At 41.9% G+C, this 14,943-nt stretch overlaps 1 protein-coding gene across 4 annotated transcripts in view; it reads right to left on the bottom strand.

The window, feature by feature from the left end:
* The window catches only part of MAPKAP1 (MAPK associated protein 1), a 253,138-nt gene that overhangs the window by 235,979 nt on the left and 2,216 nt on the right, over positions 1 to 14,943 (bottom strand). The gene's annotated exons all lie outside the window — the stretch shown is intronic.

Genomic DNA, 14,943 nt, shown 5'->3' with positions numbered 1-14,943 from the left:
ATTCCATTGAAAGTTTTACTTCTATCACTGTGCAATAGTTCAGAATCCAAAGGTAGAGGTACAGGAAAATCTTTTTTCTTTTACTTTATTAAATTTATTGGGGCAATGTAGGTTAATAAAATCATACAGGTTTTAGGTGCACGATTCTATAATACATCATCTGTAGATTGCATTGCAAGACAATCTTTTTTTGACAAAGAAAATTTTAATGGTATCAAAATTTTGGCAGCAAATCCTTTACAAAGGTAAATCATATTGCTTAATTTGAATGAGAATTATCATCGCCTATATTTTTAATGCTATTATGCAGAAAAACTGGTTCCTAAAATTCTAGTAAGCGTATCTGGAATTTCAGGTTATTCTGTGGTCTAAGATGAATCCTGAAAGATGAGAAGTTGGATGGTTGAAAGAAGGGTCAGAGAGACAAGCTCTTCCCTTCTAAGTGAAAGAGACAGCATGAGACAAGGCATTAAAACAAGAAACAGCAAAACAGGCATGTACTCAGGAACTAAAACTACATGAAATGGAAAGTTGCTGCTAAGATTAGCACTTCAGAGAGACTGGTCTGGCAGTTGCATAGAAGATGAATTTGATGGACAAGACACAAGATTAGTTATAAGCACTGATGACAACTCAGGGAAGAGATGATGAAATCTTAAGGCAGTGAAAGGTCTATGAATTTAAGAGATAGTTAAGAAATATTTAGGTGATAAAATCAGTAGAAATTGGTGATTGAGTGAATGTGGAAGGTTAAGAAGAAGAAAGTTTATGGCCTGCCTGATAGTACCAACAAATGAAATTGTGAACTGAAAGGTAAGAAGCATAAGAGATAAAGGGAAAATGAAGGATTATGTTTCAGCACAATGAGCTTGCAATATCTATGGATTACCCAAGTAGAGATCCATCATGATGCAAACACGATAGCCCAGGACGTGAATGAGCTTTTGTGAGAACAGGTAAGGAAAGGACAAAAACCTTGAGACAAAACCCAAGGAACAGGCCCTGGCCGGTTGGCTCAGCGGTAGAGCGTCGGCCTGGCGTGCGGGGGACCCGGGTTCGATTCCCGGCCAGGGCACATAGCAGAAGCACCCATTTGCTTCTCCACCCCCCCTTCCTCTCTGTTTCTCTCTTCCCCTCCCGCAGCTGAGGCTCCATTAGAGCAAAGATGGCCCGGGCGCTGGGGATGGCTCCTTGGCCTCTGCCCCAGACGCTAGAGTGGCTCTGGTCGCGACAGAGCGACCACCGGGAGAGGCAGAGCATCGCCCCCTGGTGGGCAGAGCGTAGCCCCTGGGGGGCGTGCTGGGTGGATCCCGGTCGGGCGCATGTGGGAGTCTGTCTGACTGTCTCTCCCCGTTTCCAGCTTCAGAAAAATACAAAAAAAAAAAAAAAAAAAAAAACCCAAGGAACAGCAGTACAGGAGGGGCCGAGAAAAGCTCAGACGCTGTGATAACCAAGTCAGTCAATCTGTAACTAAAGTCTATAAAGTTAGGATCTATTCTGTCAAATTTCATAAATTTCTAAGCAGTTACTTTCTTCATTGGCTTTTGTCCCCCCTCCATTTTCTGTTAAGAAGCTCCAACTACTGGACTGTGAAGTCCTTGAGAGGAAAGGACTAGAAACCTTATTTGGCTTCCTGTCACTAACACTCTAGATATAAGGCCTGGTACACATATGCTTGTAGATGAACCTGGCTGAACAGAGAAAAATGCAAAATTTCCCACTTATCAAGACAAAGGGCTCATGGAACTCCTAGAACTTAAGGTTGCTTCCAGCTCAGAGCAGAGCAACACAGAGTCTGAAGAGAGCAAAGGCAGAAAGACTCTGTGCACTGCTGGTGGGAATGTAAAATGATAGAGCTACTTTTGAAAAGTTTGGCAGTTCCTCAGAATTTTAAACTGAGTTACCACATAACCCAGAAATCCACTCCAAGGTATATACCCAACAGAATAGAAAAATGTCCACACAAAAACAAGAAAGTGGCCTGACCTGTGATGGCGCAGTGGATAAAGCGTCAACCTGGAAATGCTGAGGTCGCCGGTTCGAAACCCTGGGCTTGCCTAGTCAAGGCACATATGGGAGTTGATGCTTCCAGCTCCTCCCCCGTCTCTCTCTCTCTCTCTCTCTCCCCCTCTCTCTCTCTCTCTCTCTCTCTCCCCCTCTCTCTCTCTCCTCTCTAAAATGAATTTAAAAAAATTTAAAAAAAAAAACAAGAAAGTTCAAACAAATATTATTCATAATTGCCAAAGAATGGAAACAACCCAAATCTCCATCAACCATGAATGGATAAGCAAAATGTGGTATTCCATATAATGGAATACTATTTGGCAATAAAAAGGAATGCAGTACTGATACATGCTACAACACGTATCAGACACAAAAGGCCACGTATTGTGTAGTTCCATTTATATGAAAGGTTCAAACCTGACCAGGGGGTGGCACAGTGAATAGAGCGTCAGACCAGGATGCAGAGATGACTCAGGTTCAAAACCCCGAGGTCACAGGCTTGAGTGTGGGATCATGAACATGACCCCATGGTCACTGGCTTGAGCCCAAAGTCACCGGCTTGAGCAAGGGGTCGCTCACTCTGCTGACTCTGCCCCAGGTCGAGGCACATATGAGAAAGCAATCAATGAACAACTAAGGAGCCGCAACGAAAAACTGATGCTTTTCATTCTCTCCATCCTGATTGTCTGTCCTTATCTGTCCCTCTCTCTCTGTCTCTGTCTCTGTCTCTGTCTCTGTCTCTCTCTCTCTCTCTCTCTCACACACACACACAAAAGTTAAAAACAGACAAATCCACAGAGATAGAAAGTAGATTAATGGTTGCCAAGAACTAGAGAAGGGAGGAATGAGGAGTGACTGATAATGGGGGTATGGGGTTTCATTTGGGGTAATAAAAATGTTTTGGTTGCCTGACCTGTGGTGGCGCAGTGGATAAAGCATCAACCTGGAAATGCTGAGGTCGCCGGTTCGAAACCCTGGGCTTGCCTGGTCAAGGCACATATGGGAGTTGATGCTTCCAGCTCCTCCCTCCTCCTTCTCTCTGTCTCTCCTCTCTCTCTCTCTCTCTCTCTCTCTCTCTCTCTGTCTCTCCCTCTCCTCTCTAAAATGAATAAATTAAAAAAAATTTTAAAAAAAATGTTTTGGTCTTCGATAGTGATGATGACAGAGGCGGATTAAGGTCTGTTGAGGCCCCGGGCGCATAGGAAAATATTGGGCCCCTTAAAAAAAAAGAGGCAGGGAAAATAAAAATACATGTTAACCATATTTTTAAATAAATAAAAAATACTATGTGTAAGGTATTTTTCCCCGCCGAGAAGGAAGGAACAGGTCTCGGAGCCACCAAGTGTGGTAAGTTCAAAAGGCTTTATTCAGTACAGAGCGTTCCTCGGATGAGACTCACTGGCCTGGAAGATGGTCAGGAAAATTGCACACGGAGAGACCGCGTGGGTATATTTAAAAAAGGGGTCCCTCTAGGGAAGTCGGGCTAATATGACGTAGAGAAATCTTACTGGCTGATAGTCAATTGCTTTTTTTCCAAGGACTCCTAGGAAGTTTCTTTTGGCGCGCTAGGCTGTGGGCGGTCCTAGCCAAAGTTCATGGGCCTAGGTTCCCCACGTGATCATCCCTCTATCCACCGACCTTACACTATAGACTATTAATGTTAAAATTGCACATATGAAACCAAGCTTGGTATCATCAGAAAAAAGTGTAAAGTTGGGGTTTTGCGGGGCCCTTCAGAAGTCGGGGCCCGTGCCCGCTGTTAAATCTGCCTCTGGGTGATTACGAAACTTTGTGAATATACTAAAAACCATTAAATTATATACAGTAGACGGGTGAATTTTATGGTATATAAATTATATCTCAATTTCTTAATGGAGTGTAGAAACACAGGAAGGCTAGAATCCATGCTATGTTCTAGTTCGGGTGCTTTAAAACAAAGATACCGACAAATCGCCTGAGGGAACCATACTGGCAAAAGTAACCACAGAAATTTTCAAACAATTTGTAAAACAAACTGATTACATCACAGAGATGTCAAATTTCCTATGCAAAAATGGGAGGTTCCTAGTCTTTCCCCAGGGAAAAGAAAAAAAAACTTTCATGCAGTTAGTAACCCCGCATGAGGGTAGCTAATCTACTGCTCTCCTTAAGAGAGATTCAATCCTAGTGCTGGTAATCCCAACAGAATTTCTGACTCTGCTGAAGCAGACATTCATGTGCTGGAGTGGCTTCTCCTACCAAAGCACCTGACAATGACTTAATCCACACCAGATGGGCGCAGGAAGCCAAAGAGTTAACACACCTCTTTCAGCAACCTACTGAGCTACAAGTCTTTGGGAAGTAGTTCTCCTCTTCCCTTTGGAATAGACAAATGGAAGGGGATAAAACAGGAAAGGCAACATGGCATGAAAGAAAACACAGAAGCTTTGGAGAGATGGGTGTGCTCCCAATTCTACCACACAAAATTTAGAAAATTGGGAAAGTCACAAGCTGCCGTCACCATGGAGGGCTCCCAAGTGACACTCAAATATTAGTATTTTCCCAATTTACCTGAAATAAAACTAGTACATTTATGGGTCATATTGAAAAATAAAACTCATGTACCTCTTCTCCTTGAGGTACTCAAACACATATTCTCATACTTAAAATTAGAAACAAATACAATTTCCAAATTAGAATCCTTTCTTTCTATGAAGCCTAGAGACATTTAATTACCAATCCTTTGCATTCTCTTCTCTCTAGATTTTATTCACTCTACCTCCATAACCTAACCCAAGCCACCATCTCTTACCTAGGCTATAGCAATTGTTTCCTAGCTTGTCTTAAAATGCTTCAATGACTTCTCAAACTCTTTCATGTAACAGAACCTGGCCTACTTCTGCAGCCCGTCTTTAACGTACCGTTAGTTCTATTCCAGCCATACTCAACTTGTCTTCCTCAAGCCTTCGAACATATACTCTTGTCTAGAACAGTTTTCTCTGTTCCTCCATCCAGCTTAAACATCACTTTCTCCTTCACCCTTCAGATCCCAGTGCAGACATCACCTGCCCCAGGAAGGTCTGACCTTATTGAGTCCAAAGTAGGTACTCTTTCATACTTACTTTTATTTTACTCTCATTACTGTATTATTTCTCAAGCTAGGTTGTACTTCCCAAACTAGGCTTTACATTACTAGACTGCAAGTCCCATGAGAGCAGGGTTGATGTCTGCAGTTTTCACTGCTCAATTCCCAGACATATGTCTAATTCAGCAACTACTGAATGAATACATCAGTGATTACAATTAAGCAAAAAGCTTTATTGACTCAATAGGAGATTTTTACATACAGTATATTCTTCTATAAAAATATTTTTAAAGAAAAATACAGATATAATCAAATACAATTTTTTATAACAGCCATGGAGAGAAAGGACTTAGGCACACGTGTACTTTCTACAACTTTAATAAGAGTCAATACCAAATATAATCAAGAGGAGCTAAACTACTACCTCAGCGGGAATAGTGCTCCTCATATTGTTGTAAAACTCTTAATCCCCTTAACTGGAAAATGTAGAAAAGGTATATATAATGCAAATTACAAACATTACAGTCAAATCATGCACTGGAGTGAAAATAAGATGGAAATCGGTATTTTTTGCCACTCCCCCCCCAGGAATGTTGGACACACTTGATGGAAATGTTGCCAGCTCCTGATAGCTCACCAAGAGAAGGTTACTCTAAAATACTTCAAATTCCGTAAGCACTCACTGCAAAAGCTGTGGGGAGAGAATGCTCCAAGCACAGACTAACGGACAGAAGGTAGAAATGGAATGAGCCCCGACATGATGAATAAATACCTAAGGAAGTCCCAACTGAAAACTGAATAAATAGACTATAATTATTCTGAAGTCATTAACCAAGCTTCACTTTCTGAAATACATTCAAAATACTTCATATATTTTATAAATCTAAAGTATAAATAATAGAAATGTATTGTTAAGGATAATTAAATAATTTCCTTCGCCTAGTTTAGGATATATAGAGTGACGCAAAAGGAGGTTTTCAGTTGTGAGAACGTGAAGCCTAGTTTATTCTTGTATTATTAATTATTGTATTATTTTTCATATGAACAACTGTAAACCTACTTTAGTCCCATCCTGTATAAATCACATTTCAGACTTAGTTTTTATATATTTTATTTTTTTATACCAACAATTTAATTTCTTATCTGTGTTTGTTGCCTAAAGTAACGAGAATACAAGTTATACCAAATCAGAATTTTTATCATTTTGGGGATGTGACAACCCTTTTAATTCTGTTCATATTTTAACATGGCAACTTTAATCCTGTGATCAAAGCTTCTTTAGCTTATAAACAAACTGTTTCTCAGGTAAACTGAATTGCCCCACATCAGAAACTTAAGCAAATAAATAAGTACAAAAAAGGCAGAGATTATAAATTAGGGCAGACAAATCTGTATCTAGCCCTATCCCAGTAAAGAGCATTCTATCAATATAGTGAAATGCTAATCTCCTAATTAACAACCTAATTAGGTAATTATGGCTTTGCAGAGGGATGCCGAAATGAAATATGACAACATGGTCACCTCTTTATATGGCACCTGTGGGCCTTTTCAGCTGTCATTGCAAAGAGTGCAATATCAATTTGAACAGATGACAAAGTGCTGTCATTTTTCATTCTGATAATATACAGAATGCTTTGGACAGAAGCAGTTTACAAAAAGAAAAATCTTGCCTGGTATTTTCCTAATTTAAATATGCTCAAATACTTTGTTAAAATTTTTGCCCACTTTTTATATTGTATACAGGAGAATTACCATGCACATTTAAAAATAAAACCTAACTGGCCATCATGCTGTAACCATTGCAATTTCAATTATGAAATATATGAAAATTAGCAAAGGGTAAAACTATATGATTTTTGCCTGACCTGTGGTGGCGCAGTGGATAAAGCGTCGACCTGGAAATGCTGAGGTTGCCAGTTCGAAACCCTGGGCTTGCCTGGTCAAGGCACATATGGGAGTTGATGCTTCCAGCTCCTCCCCCCTTTCTCTCTCTCTCTGTCTCTCCTCTCTCTCTCTCTCTGTCTCTCCCTCTCCTCTCTAAAAAATGAATAAATAAATAAAAATTAAAAAAAAAAAAACAAAAAACAAGTAACACTTTAAAAAAAAACAACTATATGATTTTACACAACGGTGGGAAATAAAACTGATACTGATGGACAGAGCTAAAAATGAAGTGGCTACTGGGGGAGGGATAGGAGGGAGGGGAGTGAACAAGGAAAAATATATGGTGACAGAAAACGATTTGACTTTGGGTGATAGGCACACACACAAAAGAAAAGGGAAAAGGCACCAATTCATCATGACTTGTAATATTTATGCTTTTTGAATATTGTTACAGAAAAATGAAAATACAAACATTGGTCTTTAAGATTTCTAACAAAAAAGTGTTACAGGTGTGTTCACAGCCGCTGCCACGTGCCACCACTCTCCATCGCCAGCACCATCTCCAGCTCACAAGCTCCAGCCGAGGTAGAAGCAGGGAAGTAAAGAGGTCCCTACGCCACGGCTCCTACAGAGCACACTGCGCACAGATCGAGGGGGTGAAGAAACCACATCTTCACGGGCCTGCTACCATGGCACTTCATGAAGTTAGATGGTATCAGAAGTCCCCTGAATTTTTATTCACAAACTTCTCTTCCAGCGGCTGGTGCAAGAAATTAATCAGTACTTCAAAATAGATCTGCGCTCCCAGACTGAAGTTATTGAGGCTTTGCAAGAGGCAAGTGAGGCTTATCAGGTGGCTTTTGAAGATACTATGTGTGCTATCAGTGCCAAATGTGTAACAATTATCCAAAAAGATATACAGCTAGCATGCCACATGTATGGAGAACGTGCTTAAGAATCCACTATGATGCCTGACCAGGCGGTGGCGCAGTGGATAGAGCGTCGGACTGGGATGCGGAAGTACCCAGGTTCGAGACTCCGAGGTCCCGCGCGGGCTCATCTGGCTTGAGCAAAGAGCTCGCCAGCTTGGACCCAAGGTCGCTGGCTCCAGCAAGGGGTTACTCGGTCTGCTGAAGGCCCACGGTCAAGGCACATGTGAGAAAGCAATCAATGAACAACTAAGAAGTCGCAATGCACAACGAGAAACTGATGATTGATGCTTCTCATCTCTCTCTGTTCCTGTCTGTCTGTCCCTGTCTATCTCTGCCTCTGTAAAAAAAAAAAAAAAAAAGAATCCACTATGGACTCCCTGGCCGGTAGGCTCAGCGGTAGAGCATCTGCCCAGCATGTGGAAGTCCTGGGTTCGATTCCCAGCCAGGGCACACAGGAGAAGCACCCATCTGCTTCTCCACCCTTCCCTCCCTCTCCTGTCTCTCTATCTTCCCCTCCCACAGCCAAGGCTCCATTGGAGCAAAGTTGGCCCGGGCTCTGAGGATGGCTCCATGGCCTTGGCCTCAGGCTCTAGAATGGTTCAGGTTTCAAGGGAACAATAGCCCAGCTGGGCAGAGCATCGCCCCCTGGTGGGCATAACTGGTGGATCCTGGTCAGACGTATACAGGAGTCTGTCTCTCTGACCCCCCGCTTCTCACTTCAGAAAAATACAAAAAAAAAAAAGAAAGAAAGAAAGAATCCACTATGATAGCCCTAGTCAGTTATCCCAGTCACTTAGAGCGTCACCCCCAAATGCCAAGTTGCAGTTTCAATCCCAGTCAGGGCACATATGGGAAGCTACCAATGAATGTACAACTAAGTGGAACAACAAAATGAATGCTTTTTTCACCCTCCCTCCCTCCCTCTCCTCTCTCTCTCCCTCCTTCTCTGTTTTTCTAGACATAATCAATAGGTTTTTTTTAGTTTGTTTGTTTTTTTCTGTATTTTTCTGAAGCTGGAAACGGGGAGAGACAGTCAGACAGACTACCGCATGTGCCCGACCGGGATCCACCCAGCACGCCCACCAGGGGGCGACGCTCTGCCCACCAGGGGGCGATGCTCTGCCCCTCCAGGGCGTCGCTCTGTTGCGACCAGAGCCACTCTAGCGCCTGGGGCAGAGGCCAAGGAGCCATCCCCAGCGCCCAGGCCATCTTTGCTCCAGTGGAGCCTCGGCTGCGGGAGGGGAAGAGAGAGACAGAGAGGAAGGAGAGGGGGAGGGGTGGAGAAGCAGATGGGCGCTTCTCCTGTGTGCCCTGGCCGGGAATCGAACCCAAGACTTCTGCACGCCAGGCCGACGCTCTACCACTGAGCCAACCGGCCAGGGCCCATAATCAATAGTTTTAAAAAATGAATTTTAAAGAAATCCATTATGATAGGAAACATTTCATTCCTTACATAAAGTTTCCTCATGTTCCTGTTTCTGGTAGTTCTGAACATTAGATTTTTTCCCCAAGGGGTCAAAAGTATATAATTGTAAGCAGAAAATAGGGGAAAGAAATTAGGTATTGACAGTTTTTCCATTTCATTTGTGTGTGAATTTTTTTTAGGTGAAAGGAGGGGAGATAATGAGGCAGACTCCCGCATGTGCCCTGACCAGGATCCACCCAGCAACCCTATCTTGAGCCAATGCTAGAGTACCAAGCTATTTTTAGCACCTGAGGCTATTGTGCTCCAATGGAGCTATCCTCAGCACCTGGGGCCATGCTCAAACCAATCAAGCCACTGGCTATGGGAGGGTAAGAGGAAGAGAAGAGGAGCTAAGAGAAGCAGATGGTCACTTCTACCTTGTGCTCTGACCAGGAATCATATCCGGAATGTCCATACACCAGGCTGATACTCTATCCACTGAGCCACCAGCGAGGGCTGTGAATTTTTTAAAATATAAATGTAGGGATGTAAAACATTAACGCAAGTCTAATGTTTCAGTGAACAAGTTTCAGCAGTTAAATTTTATAACAGTTATAAATAAACCTGTTAAATTTTTCAGGACAATGCCACAATTTGGATTTTTTTTTTTTTTCTTTTTCCAAGTAAAAGGAGGGGAACTAGAGAGAGAGACTCCAGCATGCACCCTGGCTGGGATCCACCTGGCAACCCCCGTCTGGGGCCAATGCTTGAACCAACCAAGCCATAGTCAGTGCCTGGGGCCGATGCTCGGACCAACTGAGCCATTGGCTATGAGAGAGGAAGAGGGAGAGAGGGGGGAGAGGAAGCGGGAAAGAAGCGGATGGTTGCTTCTCCTGTGCGCCCTGACTGGGGATCAAACCTGGGACGTCTGCACACCAGGCTGACACTCTATCCACTAAGCCAGGGGTCCCCAAACTGCGGCCCCCTGAGGGCATTTATCCGGCCCCCACCGCACTTCCGGAAGGGGCACCTCTTTCATTGGTGGTCAGTGAGAGGAGCATAGTTCCCATTGAAATACTGGTCAGTTGGTTGATTTAAATTTACTTGTTCTTTATTTTAAATATTGTATTTGTTCTCATTTTGTTTTTTTTACTTTAAAATAAGATCTGTGCAGTGTGCATAGGGATTTGTTCATAGTTTTTTTTATAGTCTGGCCCTCCAATGGTCTGAGGGACAGTGAACTGGCCCCCTGTGTAAAAAGTTTGGGGACCCCTGCACTAAGCGAACCAGCCTGGATTGTTTTAAAACAAGTCAATTTCTTTTTTTTCTTTTTTTTAATTTATTGATTTTAAAGAGAGAAAAGAGGGAGGGGTTGAGAAGGGAAGGGGGAGAAAGGGAGTTAGTAGGTGTGCGAAGTAATGCACAAAGCACAACCAGAAATAAGACTAATTTCATAATCCAGACCTGGAAATGAGTCTCACTCCTTCACAATCACTCCACAGGATTATACTAACATCTGAATGTCTTATACCCAGAATGCATTTCTGCAGAAGTATCATGGTTTTAAGTACTTCCAGAAGTTATTTCATTTAATCCTCAAAAGTAGTGTATGAGATTGGCAGTACTGTCCTCATTTTGCAGTCTGTGAAGGTCACATAGTTTATAACTGACAAAGCCAGTATTCAAATACAGGTGGGTGTGACTTCAAAATTCAAGACTGCACCTCAGTTCTTTGTTAGTCACTTTTAGTCAGCAACTAAAGTTCAGATTAAAGATTTACTTTGTTTCAAAAAGAAAAATATTCCTTCAAACAATTTTCTACCAACTTCTCTGCAGAAGCAGTCCTTATTTATAATAATATACCTTAAAATGAGTCCACAGGGAACTAAAAAATGTTATTGTTTTGAATGTGTAAAATTCAGTCCATTTTGTCTGCATCAATAATAAAAGCATATTCATAAAAGTATACTCAAGTATAGGACATGAATCTAATGCTGCATATATTTATGGGTAAACATGACATAATATTCAATTTATTTCACAAGCGATTACTATAATTTAATTCCAATACTTATTCTTATACCTTCTTGCTGTTTCCAGAATTTAAGTTTTGTTTCTAAGTGGTTTCTCCCATTTTTCTCACTTTCAATTACTTAAAACTGTTTTCTTCTCTGGGTTCAAATTTTCTGTTTCCTATATTAAATCTATATCTCCAATATATCTAGACTGCTGCCAACCAGAGTTAATAAATTTTGAATGACTGCTCAGAATTTATTTTTCCTCATTTTTATATTCTATGTTATTTCCTTACACAATAGCATATGAATGAAAACAAGTATCTAGACCAATATTTTTTTCAATTTTCATCTTGTGGAAGCTGGGTATTAAAATAAAAATAAATTAAAGTCTTGGGCTAGAGAACTCCCTGACCATATTTCTCTCACTATGCTGGGTGTCTCTATGCCCCCTTTCAATCTCGTGTATATATAGTCAACAAAGCACTAGATGCATTTGGGGAGCACCTGGCCTGTCAAGGTCCTTTCCCAGAAGAAGTATGAACAAAGAACAGTGAAGAGAGCTGGGCAGTGGCTCCCCACCTGCCAGGAGAGGAGAAGCAGCATTTTGTTTGAACCATTCTCTACTGGGGTCTGCCAGTAATCAGTTGTATAAATTTAAGCATGTCAATTAGAATCAGAAAGTGTGGCATCCTGAAATGACCTCAGCAAGACTTGATTTGAGCTCATTATCATCCAGATGAAAAAGATACAAAGATTTCTAAGTGGCTTTGACCAAAATCAATGTCAGTGGCATAGCTACAGTCAGACTTCAAGTCTCTCCCAGCTTTCTACTAAACTGTCTTACACTGGGTGTCAATTTTTTCATCTCAAGAGGTTATTTAACCCCCTATGTTCACTTTATGGCACTGTAGAAAAGACCAAAAGAGACAAGAAATCTGATAGCATTTTAAATGCTAAAAGTATTACAAGGTCATCTCCTCATCAAAACCCATCCCTCCTGAAATTCAGCCTGATTATATAATAAAAGCATTCACTTTGCCACTTCCCCAAAGGCATCGGTGTCAGTCAACCACCACACCCCTCATTCTGGCAATTTACCAGTAGACTTCCGATCAGTAATCTTTTTTTAATTGATTGATTTTAGAGAGAGAAACATCAATTTGTTGTTTTATTTATTTATGTATTCATTGGTTGATTCTTATATTGCCCTGATTGGGGGTGGTACCTATAACCTTGGCATATTTGGACGACACTCTAATCAACTGAGCTACCCAGTCAGAGCCTGATCAGTAATCTTGACTTGTGCCATACCTCCTGTGGATACCAAAATTTCAGTAATAAAGTAGGTCAGTTCACAATTAGGCAGCCTAGGACTGTATACAGCCCATACATGTGTTTTGCCCCACACAATAACTTTCCTTTTTCTTTCTTCTTTTCCAAGTGAGAGAAGGGGAGTCAGAGAGACAGACTCTGCATGCGCCCCAACCAGGATCAATCTGGCAACCCCTATCTGGGGCTGTGCTCTGCCCATCTAGGCCCATGCTAGCAACCAAGCTATTTTCAGTGCCTGAGGCAGAGGCTCCATGGAGCCATCCTCAGGTCCCAAGCTGATATGCTCAAATCAATCAAGCCATGGCTGCAGGAGGCAGGGTAGAGGGGCAGGAAGAGAGGGAAAGAGGGAAAGGGGGAGGGGGAGGGGGGGGAGAGGGAAAGGGGGAGGGGGAGGGGGGAGAGGGAGGGGAGCGGGAGGGGGAGAGAAGGAGTAAGGGAGGGTATAGAGAAGCAGATGGTGGTTTCTTCTGTGTGCCCTGACCGGGAATCAAACCCAGGATATCTACACACTGGTCTGACGCTCTACCACTGAGTCAACCAGCAGGGCCCATAATAACTTTTTAAATGGCAATTTTTTTAACCTAAATATAATATATTAAAACTCAGATTTCCAGCATCTCTTGAAAACAAGCAAAAGATCCAGGGACAATGGGCCTACTTTCTCACACAGCAACATATGGTCATATGCCCTCCAGTTCACCAAGGTCTGCCCTACTTTCTACATTATATTATGGTCATTTGAGTTGAAGATGCTCAAAAGAAAATTAATAAATATGTGCTCACTCTTTTAGAAAGTCCAATTTTTTTCTGGCATTATCACTCACTAGCTGTGTGACTCTTGGGTAAGATACTTAAACACTAAACCTTGGGTTATTCATGTGTTAAATGGGGTATATCACCTATTACCCTAGAATCATGAAGATTAAAGGAAACAAAGTATAAGGGAAACATTTAACAAGGACTAAAATATAAGTGCTCAGTTGTTTTAAATTTAACACAAGTTGGAACATGCTAATTACAAAGTCAAAACTTCTCAAAAACTTCAAACTCACAGAAAACACAAGGTCAGGGCATTTCCCATGGGGGAAAAACATAATGTGACAGAATCCTTGTCATATAATTTGGTATCTATTGCTGTGTCTTTAACAATAAGGCCTATATATCAGAATAACAGATTTCCAGCAAATTCTCAGCCTGAAGCATTTATAAATCCACTGAGGTACAAGACAGTTTCTAAAGTCTTCAGTTCTGAGTCAACTAGCAAAGTAAACCCCCACTAAAAAATATATATATATATTAACATGACAGAAGCAGCAATAAGCTCCTTGAGTGCAGGGGCCACACTCATTCTTCATTATCCCCACTGCCTGGCACAGTGACCAACACACTGAAACACAGCTGGAGGGCTAGCTCTTCTCTGAAGCGTCTCCAAAGGGTCCCCATCCCCATCACAAAGAAGAAACAACACGGTGTATGTAGTACTCAACAGTGGAGATATCAAAGTCTAGCAGCTAATCCCCTCTACTCACAGTGTAAACTCAAGGAACATTGATCTGTTCCTGTATGTGCCCTGACCTGGGATTGAACTGGGGACCTCTGCACTTCTGGCAACACTCTAACCAATCAATCCATTGTCCAGGGCTACATTCAAGGAATTTATTTAACCTCTCTGTGCTCTCCTTTCCTCATCTGTAAAACCAGGATGCTAACATACACCTTCCTATACAGAAGTAAATGAGATAATACATTTCATACAATGCTGGCACGCAGTAAGGGCTCATTAGCTTCCATTATCAGTGTTCCTCCCTTTGTGCTACTTGGTACCCTGTGAGAACTGCTATCTTTGTACGCACAGTACTTTACTACAGTTCACCTACACATAAACGTCTCTTCTCCAGCCCACCTCTCCGGCTGACTGTCAACAAACTCAGGGTGGGAACCTGGTGTTATTCCTCTTTGCATCCCCAGGGTCTAACAGTTTCCCCGTCATTGCTAAATGAGTCACAGATCCACAGAGTACTTATTAACTAGAAAAGTTATAAGCAGAAATAGAATTTACCTCTCTCGCCTGCCACTCAAGCCCTCACTGACACTGACCCCTACAGACACACTCCAACTTTACCTCCCAGTATCCCCACTAAAAAGCAGCAATGGCTCGCTCTATTCAGGATGGTCTATTCATCACTATAAAACCATTGCACCTTTGCATCTTACAGTTATGACTTCAGGAATCTTACCACAAATCAGGCCCTTTTCTACATTAGCTTATTACCTATTTGCAACACTCCCTGAGGTCCATATTAT

This window comes from Saccopteryx bilineata, chromosome 2 (assembly GCF_036850765.1).
Source record: "Saccopteryx bilineata isolate mSacBil1 chromosome 2, mSacBil1_pri_phased_curated, whole genome shotgun sequence".
In the NCBI taxonomy this organism is placed as follows: Eukaryota; Metazoa; Chordata; class Mammalia; order Chiroptera; family Emballonuridae; genus Saccopteryx; species Saccopteryx bilineata.
This window is presented reverse-complemented; position numbering and strand designations above follow the sequence as displayed.